The sequence below is a fragment of the Megascapheus bottae genome, chromosome 20, assembly GCF_031878675.1.
Source record: "Megascapheus bottae isolate mThoBot1 chromosome 20, mThoBot2.hap1, whole genome shotgun sequence".
NCBI classification, from domain to species: domain Eukaryota; kingdom Metazoa; phylum Chordata; class Mammalia; order Rodentia; family Geomyidae; genus Megascapheus; species Megascapheus bottae.
In genome coordinates, this window is record NC_143528.1 from 814,538 (window position 1) to 832,215 (window position 17,678).

The 17,678-nt window shown below is 39.2% G+C and overlaps 1 protein-coding gene across 6 annotated transcripts in view; it reads left to right on the forward strand.

Annotated features, from left to right (window-relative positions):
• Positions 1 to 17,678, forward strand: part of Slc20a2 (solute carrier family 20 member 2) — a 103,442-nt gene that overhangs the window by 35,160 nt on the left and 50,604 nt on the right. The window contains exon 1 of one of the 6 annotated variants that reach the window (XM_090353849.1): positions 1,486 to 1,687. The exons of the other annotated variants lie outside the window; for them this stretch is intronic. The gene's annotated coding sequence lies outside the window, so the exon portion shown is untranslated. Of the gene's footprint in view, positions 1 to 1,485; positions 1,688 to 17,678 lie in introns of those variants that run through there. 6 annotated transcript variants of the gene reach the window in all.

The following is a 17,678-nucleotide window of genomic DNA, read 5'->3' on the forward strand; positions in this document are numbered from 1 at the left end:
GACTTCTTTCCTTGTAGATGGAGTGGAATGCCCATTTCCAGAGACTTTGGCTAGAATGATGCAAAGCACTAACCAGCTGCCTTAGTGCAGAGGTAGACTGCTAGCTGCAGTGCTTGAGGCTGGGTGGTGAGCGTGGGATGTCAGAAATGCAATCCACAGTTTTGTAAATAATGGGAGGGGGGACTATACTGGCGATTACCAGCCTATGCTAACAAAAACAACCATTTTGCCAATTGGGGGCATGCATACCTCTGATTGACAACACTCCTAAAAGAATGCCAGCTTGTGATTAAAGACACACACACACACACACACACACACATAGTAGGACACCTGCTTGCAATAGATATTGGTGAGGGATTTTATGTTCCTGGAGGTCAGACCTCAGATTTAGGTATAAAGTAGAATAAATGTCCTGAAGTCTAGAGTAACACATGACATTTTTAAATTAGGAAAAGAAATAGTCATATCGTAGAGGCTTTAGGAGTGAGTAATGTTTGATTAATTACTTTATGTCTGCTTAAAAGGAAGAGAGGTTTGCATCTCCCAGAGCTGTTTGGGGATTCAATTGATGTTTGTCATCATTTTCATGAAGTATTTAGTAAGTACATAGTATGCCATAGAAACTGAAATGCCTAAAGCAAACTAACCTGAGCCATACTTAGTAAATTTTGTAAAGTGCTGTGCCTTTGTTTTAAGTTGTACTTACTGAGGGTATTTCTATTTTTTTTTTTTGAAGAATGTAGTGTTCTAAATTCTCATTTTGTAAATTCAGTTGTATTCTTGGGGTCTTTCGCCATTATTTGATCTTAAAGTATTTTTGAGGATGGTCTATTAACATGTAAAGGCCAGTTACAGCCACCCCACAGTAAAATTCACTCTAGAATGCTTGTTGCCAAGTATAATACCCTTTGTAAGTGTTTGGGCTGTTTGTTCTCAGTTGTGATTTATTAGTGAGCCTGTGTTCTCATGGCAACTCCTTAGGGAGATACACAGGACAAAGCCAGAGAGAGAGCAAGTATGTATAATGTTCCTTGTCTGTAAAGAAAAACAAAAAACAAAAACTTTTTAGAGGTATACTCCTAATAGACTCATTGAGACATAGATTTGGTGCCTATTGAATTTCACAGAGTACCACGTCTGATCCCACTGTTCAAGTAATCTGACTGAATGTCCTTTGCTTTTCCTTATAGAGAGCAAGCAGTACTGCCACCTTGTTGCCAAAGTTGTGTCTGATTTGAATGTGCTTAAAAAGCAAGTGATTGCCTGCTGTGAGAAAGAGCTTACTCTTTCTCTTTGTCAGTACTTGCAAAACCAACTTAAAAGAAGTTAGTATTATTGGACTGACTTCAGTAATCAGCATAATCATGATGCTATGTATTGTTCACCAGGGCACGCCCCTTGGCCAAATTTCCCATTAAGAGGACACTGATGTTGTCCTAGTGAATAAATCCCGGCACACATGATGCAAACCAGCGTGTTCCTGCCTGCTGCTCAGCTGCAGTTAATTTTAGACAGGGTTTGTTCTATGAGTTGTAAAACTGTTACCCAAGTAGAAGTTAGTAAGCTGAAATGTGACTTCTGGGCCTAATGTGATAGGTTATCTATTTTAGACTTCAAATTGTGCTTATGATCGGGAGAGCAGACTTCTGAAGAATTGTGGGTCACATTTCCTTTAAAACTACTTGTAAGTATTGGGGGAATTTTTAACACTTCTGTTTCTTTCAACCGTAAATCTTCCTAATGAGACTGTCCTATAGCTCTTAGGAAAACTAGGAACTTTACAGTTGCTATTTTAGGGCCATCTCTGAATGGTAGCACAAGATTTTTCTATGCATATGTATGCCTGCAAGAATCCTGTTTTCCTCAGCTTTCCCAGGAGAATGAGTTTGATTCTTTCTTATTTTTATTTTGCAAAAGTAATGTGTAGCTTAGTGCTTATTTTATCTGTTAAAATATTTGATTAATGTAAATGGTTCCTATAAACACAGAAAAGTCACACTGTTTCATTATGCGCTATTTTCTCTGGTAACCTAAGGGGTTCAGGGTGTTAAAAGTTTATGGAGTATGGAATGCTAAATGTATAGATGGACAGCTTTAATGGATCTAAAAATAGACCCATATACTCTTAGAGAGAAACACTTTACAGAAATTAATTTTGGGGAAAGATTTTACAAAGTTAATTTTAAAGCGTCTTTTGGACTTATATGAATTACCTCAAAGCTATGAAAGTCTCTATTAACTACTCTTAGTCTAAGAACTTATTACCAATTTAAATTTGGTCTGAACAAAACTAAAGATTTTCATATTGAATATTTTTAATTAAATTGGAATCAGCTTTCTTATAATACAGAACCGAGAAAACCTTTTTTAGTTAGCATATAAAATATATCAGCTTTAGAAATATTGATTTTAATGAAAAAATCTTTAAGCAAGGTCATTTTCACATTTGGCAAAACTTTAAAAACTTCTTGGTTGTTTTTATGTGTTATCTCGTTTTAAATACAAATGCTATAAGGTGTCAACAATGAACAGAAATGTTTCTGTGGTACATTTAGTAGGAGAAGAATGTAAGAAAGGAAAATAGAACTGAATTCCTATGCTATTTTTAGAAAAACTTCTTTTTTTAAAGCTTAGGTTTGGGTTCTTTTTTTTTTTTTTTTTTTTAGCTGAAATCTTTAGTCCAGATTAATTCTAATGGAAAAGTCCCAAATGTCATTTTCTGCAGTAGAAAGAACTGGGTTCCAATAGATGCTTCATAAAATATACTTTATCCAAAGAACAAAGCAGGCCTTGTACTTTTAGTTGTTAATGAGATGCTGTCAGAATATTAGTGGGGTGTTTTCATGGTGTACTGTAGCTGTATACTCTCTTTTTTGTGTGTTAATTTTTATATGCTCATTTTTAAGCTAAAATTCATTTGACTGATTGTAGTTTTTAGTTCTGCCAAGAAGAAAAGCTGATTAGAATTTGCCCATGTTTTAAGTTAACACAAGTTTCTGTAGGCTTCTCTACTATTAGGAAGTGTATGCTTTAGGACCAGTTGTTAAAATGCTCATAAACACTTTCTGAACGTTTGTTTTAACGATTTGCTGTGTAAGTGAGATCCAGGGGAAGGAAAAAGGAGATGGTTTTAATTGTGCAAGTAGCAGTGTTGGAGTCCAGTGTTCAGTGGTTCCATGATTCCCTTTGCTACTTCTTAGCTGGTTGCTAGAGTAGAGGTTCGAAAGTGTGACCTTGAATGTTACAAATCACAAGGAACTCAATCAGTGCAGCCACAGTCAGGGAGTCCAGATGCCAAGAAGTAAGGCCAGACTTGAAGCCTGCAGAAAGAGATCAGCAACTTCTAGCTTCTACTCAGATGCTGTGCCCTGACTGCAGGTCACACCTCTGTCCTCATGGCCTGTGTACACTGCATTCACTGGCTGTCTTCTCCATGATCCTAGTCTTACTCTTCAAATGCCAAGACCCAGGACTTCAGCAGAATAACTATAGTTAACTATAGGTTTGTTTTACTGTAACTACTCTGTTCTGAAGCTTTGAGAAATTTTTTTTTGAAAAAGCATAATAATCTTTTATCTGAGTCCTCTTTATCGGCAAGTAGATATTGTTTCTGTTTTTGTTTTCACTTTCCTGGGGGATGGAATACTGGCTCTAGAGCATGCTAGCAAACACCAAGCCAATGAGCCATGTCCTAGCCCCCAGATCAAGGTTTTGAATAGGCAACTTGTCTATGTGAGTATATAGAAACTACATTATATAATAGATTACTTTTTGGTTTGGAACTGAATGCCCAGTGATCACACCCCTAGAACATTCTCTTTCAGAGAACAATTTGGCTAGAAGAGGCTGTGTGACATTCAGTTTCCACTGTAGCCTCTAGAATAAAAGAAGAGTGGGCAGAATGGCCTTCAGCCTTGCCTATTTCATATGTAAGCATGTGCCCCACCCCCCACTTCCAGAAACAGTAGAGATTTCTCAGGAAGCATTGGTACCATTCAGAATGTCTCAGACACCTCCAAACACATATAGTACACAAAGAGAACATAGTTCCCACTCACAACTCACACATACAATCTCAGCAGCAACCAGAAAGTGGCTCCAAATCACTGGAAGTACACTGAGAAAGAAATAGAAAGGGAAAAAAGGAAATGAGAATGTGGTTAGTTGAGAGTACATTAGCTTTCTGTTCATCCAGGTTTGGGGCATATAGAATTGTGACAGACTGGATATGAGGCTGCTTCCCCAGAGAAATCTGATCCCCAGCTTTGTCTACCACTCCCGTTTATGTCACTGCCCCACAGGGAAGAAAGTTCAGAAGTTTCATTTGTACCTGAAACTCTTGTCATGTGGTAGGCTGAACTTAATACAGATCACACCCTCAAAATAAAGAGGTAGCTTTCTTCATGAAATGATTTTAAGATGTAAATCTGGCTTTGAGTTGCAGATTCTTTCTTCTCTGTTGAACTGATTTGTGGTTGAGCTTGCTGCCTGATCTTTCATTGGTCTAGAATGTCAAGTCAATTGTTAGATTAGTTCAGCAAGAGCCTTGAGCTTCTCAGAAGGCAGATATTTATGACGATCTCCAAAGCATTACTGCAGCTCATAAAGGAGTCAGAAGACGTTGATTCAGAAGGACTAATAAGGCAAGTGTGACTATTGGAGATTAATATATAGGAGCATGCCATATGAATTTGTGAATCACTCTTCTCTCTGTACTAGCCACAGCCAGTGACTCCACAACTAAAAGAATCTTGGTGAAGCCTCAACAGCGAACCTCAAAATATGATTAAAGGGTTAGAAAATAATTCTGATAATAAGAGGTTAGAGGATTTGTGTTGTTTAGCCCACAGAGGAGAAAAAAGATGACTGCGGGACCTTGAATTGTTACTTAAGTGTTTGGCCCTCACTGCACTGATGACGACCAGCCAGTATCTGCTTCCCTGCAGAACAGAAGGGTCAGGCCAGGACAGTGGTATCATTGGTGTGACCCCACACCCTCAGCATTCACACTGACTGGAAACTTGGGAGAAATTCAGGTGCCCATGTCCACTCAAAACCCTTGATTCAGAAATGTTGGGGGGGAGCGCATGCTAAACAATTTTCAAAGTGATGCTGATCAATAGATGAGATATTAGGAAAAGAACACAATAAAAGGTGGATTTGACCTAGTATTGGTGTAATCCTAGCTACTCAGGATGCCAAGATCTGATTATCAAAGATCAAAACTATCCAGGGCAGACTTTTTTCCTTGCTGGTATTTGAGCTTGAACTTACTGCCTCATGCTCTAACTTGGCTTTTTCACTTGAATCTGGTGCTCTACCACTTGAATCTGGTGCTCTACCACTAAAAGCCAGAAGTGGAGGTATGGCTCAAGTTGATAGAGTTTGAATTTAGTACCAACACAAAAAAATTCAAATAAATAAATATTTAAAAATGGGGATTTAGATGCTATTAAATGTGAAGTTTTCCCTGAAGTTATTTAAATCTGAGTTTATATTTGTTTGGAATGTTTTTAATACTATTGCTGAAGCCAGGAGATAAATGACCTCTCAAAGTCCCCTCTATCTCTCACTTTATGTGGATTTCTTTTTGTCACTTAGAGATTAATTATTCACTAAGAACATTTTGCAATTTTTCTTCCCTGAATTTGGTAATATAGATGAATACCCCCCCCTCTCTCTCTCCCTCCCTCTCCCTCCCTCTCTCTCTCTCTCTCTCTCTCTCTCTCTCTCTCTCTCTCTCTCTCTCTCTCTCTCTCTCTCTCCCCCCTCTCTCTCCCTCTCTCTCCCTCTCTCCCCCTCTCTCCCCCTCTTCCCCTCCCTCCCTCCCTCTCTCCCTCTCTCCCTTTCCCCCCTCTCTCCCCTCTCTCTCCACCCCTCTATCCTTCCCTCTTTCTCTCTCTCATTCTCTTCTCTCTTTCTTTTTTTTTTCACCTGGTTATTCTTTTTTTTTTATTGTAATTAGTAAAAGGGTTACATGATATTTGCCAGATAGAAGGTGCATTAATTCACATACATTGATACCCTTTCACATGTCTTGGTACCCATTTCCCTCCCCCCCTCTCTTTCTTTCTTTTGTCGCTCTTGAGGTTTGAACTCTGGGCCTAGACATTGTCTCTGAGTTCTTCAGCTCAAGTCTAGGGCTCTACTACTTGAGCCATGGGACCACTTCCGGTTTTCTGGTGATTAATTGGAAATAAGAGTCTCAGTGACTGTTTTGTGCCCAGGCTGGCTTTGAACTGTGATCCTTGGATCTTAGCCTCCTTAGTAGCTAGGATTACAGCCATTGGCACCCGGCTTAATACCTGCTTTTTTTTTTTCTTTTTCTCTTTGAAATTTTCTAGCAATGTTGGAATTAGAACTCATGGATTTATACATTCTAGGCAAGCATGCTCTCACAAAGCTATATCCTCAGCTCTGACAACACCATTTAAAATTAGAATACAGTGAGGTAGCGTGGGAATAGCAGTTTTGCCCTCTCAAGTATAGGCTGCTCTCTCTGTTTTGGCAGGATTGCCGAATATACTCTCCCTTCCTATTGAGCTTCATGGTAGCCACCTGAAGGGAAATTTAGGCAGAACTAGCAAATAATCAAAACAGGCTATCTCTTGACCCTTGACATTAGCCTGCCATCATTTTAGGTCACAGTTTTCCAACTCACAAAGTGCATTTCAGAAGACAGCAGCCTGAGGAGGACACCTCTCTAAGTTACTCTGTCACTTAGAATTAGTAGGTGAGGTGACTTACTTACCTGCAGGAACCATTCATCAACATTGACATGGGGAATGCCATCTTACACTCTAGAAGTAGAAGCAACAAAACAACCTAACTGTATATGGATTGTCTCTTCATGCTGTCTCTGCTGGAAGGACAGCAATGTCAATATCCATTGACATTTTTATTTCTACAGCAAATAGCCCAATGAGTCACACCAGAGGCAACTAGTACAAAAAAAAAAATGTAAACTTATTCAGTTTGTGTCCAAGGCCAGCAGGAATTTTTTCCCTATGTTGTGAGTTATCTAGACATTCAGGAAGGTGGCAGTTCTTACCCTTCCATGAAAATAGTAACTCCTAAATCCATCCCCTCCCTTCCCCACCAATGTTACTCTTTTGTTCACCATGTAAATGTATCATAATTTAGTGATTTTTTTTGCCCTTTATATATTATTCTTGGATCTTTTTGAGGGAATTGTTTTGGATTGAAAACAAAGCTACTGAGATTGTGCTTATTTGTTATACTTTGTGTAACACTTCATACCATAGAAGCTTTTTGTGGTACACAGAAAAAAAGGGTTCTCTGAGGACAAGTTTTTTGCCAGCACTATTTTAAAAGTATCACACAAGTTAACGCATTGCTGTGTCCAAAAAAAAAATTATGTCCTCCCTTAGCCAAGGAACTGTGGCCCTAGTATTTTAACACTTGAAATTTGAATAGGTAGAATCTGTGTCTTTTATAGATATAGTTAATCACATCTTGTGAGAGAATGAAAAAGTCCTTAAAGTGAGAAAAAACAGGTATAGACAATCTGGCTTAAATTTTACTTTGCCTTGTAAGGAGACAAGTGAAAGTAGCAAGCAATTTGTAATGGTAGTACTCAGTCCTGGGATCTTGTTTTACTTGAGGAAACCGAACTTTCAGACATCAAACTGCATAGACTGGTACTTCATAGCATACATATTTCAGAGTATGTGACACCCTGGGAGCATAATGCACACTAAGATGTATCACCAATCCAGAGTATATGTAGAGCTGATTTTTTGTCTGTGTGGGGCTTGAACTCAGGACCAAAGTACTGTCCCTTAACTTTTTCATGTAAGGCTGATGCTCTACCAATTGAGCCACAGCTCCACTTCCAGCTTTCTGTTGATTAATTGGGGATAAAAGTCTCACAGACTTTTATGCCTGGTCTGGCTTTAAACTTGGACTCTTAGATCTCAGCTGACTGAATAGCTAGGGTCACAGGTGTGAGACACTATCCCACAGCCAGAGCTGATTTTTTAAAGCAATGAATGAGTTTCTGAAAACAAATAATTGATGTGAAACTTAACCTGTGGAAGTGGCACTATGGCTCAGGTGGTAGAGTGGTAGCTCAGGGACAGCGTGCAAGCCCAGAGTTCAAACCCCACGACCGACCAAAAAAAAAAAACAAACAAACAAACAAAAAAAACCAAAAACTACCTAACCTGTGAAGCTGCAATGACGAAGTATTGAATAGGGAAAATTCCAAATGTACATATAAGCCAATTCTTAATGCTAGCAGTCAAAAGGCCATGGTCAGCACCGGGGAACACAGCTCAGTGGAGGGTCATCCAGTCAGTCCCACCCCGAAAGACTATTCTCATTTCTGTGTAGAGAGAAATTATTGAGTAGCCATTTGTTCTAAATATTCCTTCTAGAGAACGAAAGTCAGTATATTGATAGTTCACATTTATACCATTAAAAATGAAAGTAGCTAGTTTGTCTCATTATAATTTGTCTCATTATAATTCTTATGAGAAAAAATTAAATGTAAAGGAAAAGTCTGGGGAAATAAGCCTTTTACTTATTAGACTGTATAAGAATATTCACCTAATAATTCTATAAAATATTCCTAAAATAATAATGTATAGTTAAATAATGTATTTTGCTTACCTATAATGCAATACCATTTACAAATTTTTATAGCAGCAGTACTGTTTTTATCATTTAAAAATTGAAGTGTTACCCATACAAACTGATGTGTGGCCTTGATTGATTGATAAAAGTTAATTCTGCCACACTCAAGATTGCAGCCAGGGTCTGAACTCACTGCTATTCTGAATCTTAAATGAATTTAAGTCTGATCTCAAGGTGGCCAGGATATCATATTTTAGTAGTATTTGAAGAGTAATGGAAGACAGCTGGAATCCAGCATATTTTTAGGCCAATTGAAACAGTTCTTCCAGTGTTAGGTTCCAATTGAAACAGTTCTTCCAGTGTTAGGTTATCCATTTAAATTTGGAAAGAGGCCATAGTTCAGCATCTTAAGTGCAAAGTAGTAAGCGGGAACCAAGTGCAAAAAACGAGTTCTGACTCTCAATTATTTCTGCCAAAAATACCACCAGGATAATTCTATGGCATGTGGCCTTCATCAGAAGGTTATATAGGAGTAGTAGTATTGGCTCTGGTGATTTAATGACATCTTAAGCAAAAACAGTCGTACCCCTCCAGCTTGTTTTGTGCAGACATGTATGAGAAAACATGCTGGATGGGCTATCTTAAGGGATTCACTCTAGAGTCTGCCCCTGAGCCTGGACCTACAGTGAAGCTGAGCCTGTTATCAGGTTTGTTTTGGACACAGAGCCTTAGATAGAGACTGAACTTAATATACTTTCAACTGGGCTAATAACCTCAAATTTAGCCAAAATACCTGTAGAAACTGACAGGAATCTCCTATCTATATGTTGGCTTGGCCTTTGTTTTTCATCAGGAAGTGATTTCTGGAACTCAGGGAGCTGGATCTTCGAGTTTTCTTCTGACCATTTTCCATTCTTGCATGTGTGTGTGTGGGGGGGGGTGCCTGTATACATGCACATAAATATACATATATATATATATATATGACATTTGTAGGAGAAGGAAATGAGTGAATTTCTGTTTAAAGATTTGGATTGAGCTTTTTTCTTCTAGCTTATTTCTTTTTTCATTTGCCTTTGTTTTGGGCCATTTTTGTCTGAAAGCAAAAGTGTTGAACGTGCTTAACAGTAGGTTAGGAGTTTTAACTGAGTTCCTTAGCTAAAAAGAGTTTTACAAAAGAGTAATTGCTGTAGACTTGACTTGAAATTAAAGTGGCAGCTGGAACTGGAAAAGAGAACTGCTAGGATGTGTTGTCGTTTTGTGTCCCAGTCTTCTGGGCAGAGTGAAGCACCCCTGGGGACTTAGCAGGGAAAGTGTCCGGCCACTTGCCTCTTTCTGTCAGGCCTAATTTTGGCCATCTCTACTGTCATTTACATTTGGTTAGGTTTTCCTTATTCTGTGAATTGTAATGTCTTCAGGCTCTGTTAGGCTTGTCTGTAGCAATTAACTAACTTGTATTTACCAGGTACAAGAGCTTGACATTATCATATCCACTAGTAAGTATTAAAAGGATGTTTTGAAAAGCCTGACTTTATTGTGATCTGAAAGGATCTTGTTTTTTCAATTGACTTTTAGGAATTCAATGATCAAAGTGAGTCCAGCAGTATAAGAACAGACAAGTACTGGTTACATTTCCTTTTAAATTTACTATCGCACATTTACTTTTTCTAGTGTGTATCTCTGAGCTTTTATACATGGACAGGGTATATGTATATACAGACCTGTGTGCGCACACACATGTGATTAATTGGAAATAAGAATCTCACAGACTTACCCCACCTGCCCGGTGCCAGCGAGGCCGTTGCAGGAGTCACCAGGCCTCCAGTCAACTGAAGAAAACTATTACTGAGGGGAAAAAAATTCTTCCTCTAAAGGAAATTATCCAGGAGGAGAAACAGTGTGTTCAAACATCCTAAAATTGCAGATTGCCTCTCAAAAGCATGCTTCAACATGGCCTGACAGTCCTGCTTTTAGGCTTATTTCTGTAAAGCTATGTGTTTGTGGAGATTTGAAGCACCTGTAAATCTGTTAATCTTCTATATTCCCTGGCTGAAAGTTCATCAGTATCCAGTGCCTCCTTAAATTTGTTTTAAAAGTGAAATTTCAGATGGTAGGTGACTGGTGTCAATAAAATTATCTCGCTATGGATAACCTTTGTGAGTGTCCCCTACAGAATGAGCTTCATAATCATACTTTTGTGGCATCTTAATTTTCATTTATAGTAAAACATTAAAAAAAATGTTAAAACTAAAAAAAAAAAAAAAATGTCAGACTAGAGCCGGGAGTCTGGTCTAGTGGTAGAGTGCTTGCCTAGCATGCACAAAGACCCAGGTTTGATTCCTTGGTACCACATACATAGAAAAGTTGGAAGTGATGCTGTGGCTCAAGTGACAGAGTAATAACCTTGAGGAAAACCTAAGGATAGCACTTGGGCCCTAAGTTCAAGCCCCAGGACTAGCTAAAAAAACAAAACAAAACAAAAAAACAGACTCATTTGCACAGGCTGGCTTTGAACCTTGAATCTCAGATCTTAGCCTCCTGTCTGACTGGAATTATAGGGCTGAGCCACTAGTTACCTGACTTACACATTCACAGGTTTTTAATGCCACTACCTCAGACAAAATACAGAATAATTCCAGTTATCAAAAGGTGCTTCCTTTTGTGTGCAGATCACTCTTACACCTCTGTCTCCCTAAATTTGAGTGTCATCTGTAAGCCATATATACCATAGGAAAGGTTGCAAACTGGCAAAAGAAACTAAGAAAACTTTGATTAATAAGTAGTTTATGTAGTCTCATGGTGATCCCTAGTAAGCCAAACTGAAATATAAAAACAAAGGACAAAATCTGAGCAGGGCTAGCAGTGGCTACACTATCAGGGAGATAAGCTTCACAGAATTGGTTCTGACAAATACGATTTCAAATAAGAATAGCAGGATTCTGGGTATTGAGGGTCTTAGTAAGCAGAATTGCTGGATAAATGCATGGATTGGTGGACTCAAGGGGTGGAGTGCTTGTCTTACAATCTGGAGGCTCTGAGTTCAATTTCTTATACTAAAAAAGAGTGAGAGAAAATAAAATAGAAATAGGAAAGGAGGGAGGGAGGGAAAGAAGAAAGCAAAGAAAACAAGGGAGGGATGGAAGGAAGGAAAGAAGAAAAGAAACTGCATGGTAGAGAGCCAATTGTGAATATTTTTGAGAGAGTTCAGATACTGAACTTTTTAGACAAAGATTTCAAGTTAGCCATTATCAAGAAAAACCCTACTTAAAAGAAGGTAGGGTGACAATGGTTTATCAAATAGTGACTATTATAAAGAGGTAGAAATTACAGCCAAATAGAGAAGTGATACCTAAAAGCATAGAATATAACAGAAGATAAAATATTGGGCTACATCTGAGTTAAAAACTTCTGTGTATCAAGGAAATAATGGAAGAAGAAAGCCTGCCTCCAGGGTGGGAGAATATATTATAAATCATGAACTTTCTTCGTACAGTAGAGTTCCAAGATGGCTATCTCCTCTCCTCTGCTCAGAAGCAAATCCGAAGACAATAAATAATATGGACTTGTAAAAGAGTTATAAGAGGGGCCAGGTGTGTGGCCTAGTGGTAGAGTGCTTACTTAGCATGCACAAAGCCCTGCGTCTAATTGTTCAGTACCACCTACACAGAAAAAGCTGGAATTGATGCTGTGGCTCAGGTGGTAGTGCGCTATCCTTGAGAAAGCCCAAGCATGGTGCCCAGGCCTTGAGTTCAAGCCCCAAGACTGGCCAAAAAAAAATTGTAAGAATCCCATAGCCAGCAGAGCTCTCTTTTCAGAAATGATGGAGGCAAATAGTAGTGGCTCTTGTCTGTAATCCCAGCTACTGCTACTTGGAGCATTGAGGTTCAAGGTAAGCCTAGGCAAAAAGTTCACAAGATCCCATCTCAACAGAAAAATCTGGGCAGTGTGGCAGGTGCTTCTTACCTTAGCCACAATTGCAGTTAGAAATACAAGTTAGAAAATTATTCTAACCCAGCCTGGGAAAAAAGCAAGACCTTCTCTTAAAAATGACCAGAGCAAAAAGTGCTGAAGTCATAATTCAAACAGTAGAGCAAGCACAGAGCTTTGAGTTCAATCCCTATTCTACCATACAAGAAGTGGTAGAGACAAAATCATTCCCAACTACATAAGAATAGAAAATCCATTGCTAGGGAGTCTTCTTCATAAGAAATACCGAAAGAAGTAATTTAGACTGAAGGAAGTAATACTAAGTGTAGTGATTTGAATCTCCCCTAGGCAAAAAAGTTCCCAATAGGTAATTAATTAGATAGTGATAAAATAATAATCATATATTTTGTTTTTTAACCTTACATTAAATACCATGAAAAAAGTAGCTAATATCTGTTTGCTTTCTAGTTACTATCTTTTTAGTAACTAGGTCTTAATATTTACATCAGGGCCACTTTCCCTCATTGTAAGTCAGAAATGGAAAATAGAGGCCTAGGAAACCAGTTCTTGATGGAATGTAGTTAAATATCAGCCTTCCTCTTGGGATGAGGAAGTGATTTTCAAAGAAATCTTATAAACTATCTTGTATTATTTTTAGCTAATCCCATTCTTGGAAGGTAAGGTCAAACAAACGCTTATGGGTCTCCAGTATAGCTGGTATGAGAATAGAAATGTAGAACTCTAAGTCAAGCATGGAAAATATTTAAGAAAATCACAAACTATTTATATTAGCATTGCACTAATAGAATATGTGACTATATCAGGAATCAAGGTTTTACAAGTTACATCTGTGTTTTTATTGAGCCCTTCCTTAAATCATCAGAACAAAATCAGCAAATAAATAAGAACCAAGATATCTACTTACATGCATAGTTCCATTTTAAGCTGTGGCTGAGAGGAAAGTATTTCCCCAGTATAGCTCTTGGAACTTGGCCAAGCAGCCTCACACTCCAGAGCACAGCACTGGAACAAGTGATCCTAGGTTTGCCAGTTGACAGAAGTTTCATGTTAGGCAGTTTGTTTGTGAAAATCAATCTGTTTTGGGTACTGAATGAAAATGGAGGGTCAGGGGAGTCCATCAATGGTGTATACGAAAAGGGAAGGTGGTAGAAAGACATGTTGACCGGCTTTTTCTGTTTTAGAGTGAGAATCTATGTATAAAACTTGGCTATTCTTTCGTCCGTCCTTCCTTCCTTCCTTCCTTCCTTCCTTCCTTCCTTCCTTCCTTCTTTCTTTCTTTCTTTCTTTCTTTCTTTCTTTCTTTCATTCATTTTTGGTGGGTCATGGGGCTTGAACTATGGGCCTGGGCACTGTCCCTGAGCTCTTCAGCTCAAGGCTACCGCCCTACCCCTCGAGCCATAGCCCCACTTTTAGTGATTAATTGGAGATAAAAGTTTCAAGGTCTTTTGTGCCCAGGCTGGCTTTGAACCTTGATCCTCAGATCTCAGTCTCCTGAGTAGGTAGGATTACAGTCGTGAGCCACCACACCCTGGCAGGCTAGTCATTCTTTTTTTTTGTTTCCAGTCCTGGGGCTTGAACTCAGGGCCTTAGCACTGTCCTTGGGCTTTCCTCAAGGCTAGAGCTCTACCACTTGAGCCTCAGCCCACTTCTGGCTTTTTTCTATGTATGTGGTACCAAGGAATCGAACCCGGGTCTTCGTGCATGCTAGGCAAGTACTGTACTACTAGGCCAAACTCCCGGCCCTCATTCTTAAACTTTGCTTTCAAGCAGCATTGAACCTAAAATAGACCTGTAAGGTAGCAATCAATTTTAAACCTTCACTGCAGGTAATGCCTCATTTTCTATGGAGGTTCACGTCAGAATGTAGTGGCAATACAGTTAGTTTTACCTCCTGTGAAAGACTGCTTCTTTGTGCTATACCCTCAGATTTGAGAAAGAACAAATTTAAAGTTTTGGTTTTTGTTTTTTTTTTTGGGGGGGGGGTTAGGGACAAGGTTTAAGTAGTAAAGCACCATTTTATTTTATTTGTTTTTATGGGACACGGGGCTTGAACTCAGGCTGGGTGTTGTCCCTGAGCTCTTCAGCTCAAGGCTACTACTGCCCTACCCTTGAGCCAAGCCCCACTTCTAGAGGTTAATTGGAGATAAGAGTCTCAGGTCCTTTTGTGCCTGGGCTGGCTTTGAACCTTGGTCCTCAGATCTCAGCCTCCTGCTAGGATTACAGGTGTGAGCCAACATTTCCGGCTTTGAACCCCATTTTAGCAAGCACAAATCCCTAAGTTCAAACCCTAGTACTGCAAATAAATAAAACCCTACTTGTTTACAGTAGTCCACTAACACCTCTAGTGCCCTTTCCTTTCCTGGGGCAGACTTTCAACTTGTAAAATATTTTCCATTAAGTCATATAGTACCTTCTAAATTTTCCATATGCCAAATCACGCTGACCCCTTGACTTTATCTTGTTTTGTTTATTATCTTATCTATTAAAATATATTTGTGAAACTGGGAGTATAGCCTAGTAGTAGAGTGCTCGCCTACCATGCAGGAAGCCTTAGGTTTGATTCCTTGGTACCACGTACTCAGAAAAAGCTAGAAGTAGTACTGTGGCTCATGTAGCAGAGCACTAGCCTTGAGCAGAAGTGTCAAGGACAGTGCCCAGGCCCTGAGTTTCAAGCCCCAGGACTGCCAAAAAAAATAAATTAATTATAAAATATATATATTTGCTCAATCGATTTATGCAATCCTTCCCAGGGAGGAAAGGGCCAGGCTGGGTGGAAATATCAAAATAACACCAAACCTAAATGTCAGAAGGAGGAAAGGTAGCAGGAGTGAGGCTGGGGAGGAAAGGAGAGAAGGAGGGAAGATGGCAAGATTATATCATGAGTGAGGCCAGGGATGAAAAGGGTACAAGCCTTCAGGGTCTGAATTAGAACTTTAGATGGCACAAAATAAGTTTTGTTCACCTTCCATCAGTTCACCAAGGCCATCATTGTGCTCTTGGAAGAAGGATAAAAAATTTCCAGCACTCTCCCCACCGGATAATCTTGTGGTTCTCAGTTCCAGGCTAAACGGCCTCTTCCCAATCCTGTGGTTTCTAGTTGCTGTAGAATAATAGTTGGACAGGACTTGAAGCCATCATATGACCTTGATCGTTTCCAAGGACAAAGGCTCTATCCATCTTTGTAATCCATCCTCTTCATCCTCACCCTGTAGTCTCTCTCCTCCTACCCCAGCTTAAGCCAGGATCTTAACTTCCTAGATAGGAACCACTATCATCAAGACTGACTTGTTTCTATTGAAACCTCTTTGTACAATTACTTAAGAATAATATTTTTTAATGGCTTGTCAGCTAGGAGTGACATACACCTGTAATCTTAGCACTCGAGAAGGAGACAGGAGGATCAAGAGATCAAGGGTGAGGTCAGGGTTCACACAGCAAAAGCATCTGGAAAAAGAAAAAGAAAAAGATCTGTGAATGTCAAATGGAAATATCACTGCCTAGTTTTGCATGACTGGCATAGTACTAACTTTGTGCTTGAAGAATGCAGTTGAAGATTCATTTTCACCTTCACTTATGACCAGCATATCTTCAAAATGACCAAAACTGGACCAGAGGGTGTCTGAGGACCCCTTAAACTGGGATGTTCTGTGATCCTCTAATTCTGTGAGCTGGAACAAGAAATAAAAAGAGTAAATTATAGGTTGCTTCTTGTAGGCATCAACCTCAAATACTACTTTAATGATAAAAAGAAAATACCTGCAAAGTTCTTGGCACTAGAAAGACAAGTTTTATTCACTTTGGTTCTGACATTATCTAAACCTCAAGAGGAGCATAAGAAAGAAGAAGGGTGTGAGAAAAGGCTCATGTGTGACTAAGACCTTGCAGATCCTTCAAAGTGCAGGGTAAGGGGAGAAGCCAGGCAAGGTTAGATATTCCTAATTTTTTTTTAATGACTTTCCTTGTAGTGTTGAATGGTCTTCCTTTAATAAAAGCAGTAATTAAAGTAGGAAAGTTTAGATAATGCCACCACCCCTCGCCCCCCCCCAAAAAAACAGTAAAGAATTCTTCAGCCTTATAGATGAACTCTCAAATACATTTGAGATAGAACTGCATTCACAGTGCTATGGCAGTTCGTTCACTCACTTGTCTCTCCTGTTCTCACACTTGCAAAGCAGTTGATCAAGCACCTGAGCCATATGCCCAGTCCTTTTTGCTTTGAGGTGTTTTTAATAGAATCTTCCATTTTGCCTAGGCTAGCCTTGGACTGGGACATTCCTACACTTCAAGAGTAGCTAGGATCACAAGTATGCATCCACACATACAACTGCTATTTACCTCTTGATATCATTGTTTTAAACAAATAATTTTCACTTAGGATTCATATGTCATGAAGAATTCATAGAATCTTTTTTTTTAATGTTTATTTTTTGACAGTCATGGGGCTTGAACTCTGGGCCTGGGCGCTGCCCCTGAGCTCTTCAGCTCAAGGCTCACTCTGCCACTTGAGCCATAGCACTACTTCTGGTTTTCTGGTGGTTAATTGGAGATGAGAGTCTTAAGGACTTTCGTGCTCTGGGTAGCTTTGAACCATAATCCTCTTAGCCTCCTGAGTAATTAGGATTATAGACATGAGCCACCAGCACCCAGCTATATAGTATGTCTTATTTCAGTGATTAATTTTTCATCTCCGTAAGTTGGCAGTATTTTCTTAAATGTTTTCTCTTTAATGACATTGCAGTAAACATCTTTCACACCAATATTTGCCCATATTTAGAATTATTTGCATGTGTTCTTTAATGTTTGAGGTTAATGCCGTAAAGACCACTATGCTGGATATTCCTTTTTAAATATAGATTCCAGAACTGTGACTCATCTGACCCAGTTTTGGCAAGTTTATGAAAACCATTTCCTATATGACATAAAGCTGTTCCTTAGAATTGCCTATACTATTTTGGGGGGAGGGTACGTCATGGGGTTTGAACTTGGTCTGGGCACTGTCTCTGAGCTCTTCAGCTCAAGGCTACTGCCCTACCCCTGGGCCTGGGCATTGTCTTTGAGCACTTCAGCTCAAGGCTACCATTGAGCCAAGCCTCACTTCCTGTTTTCTAGAGGTTAATTGGAGATAAAGA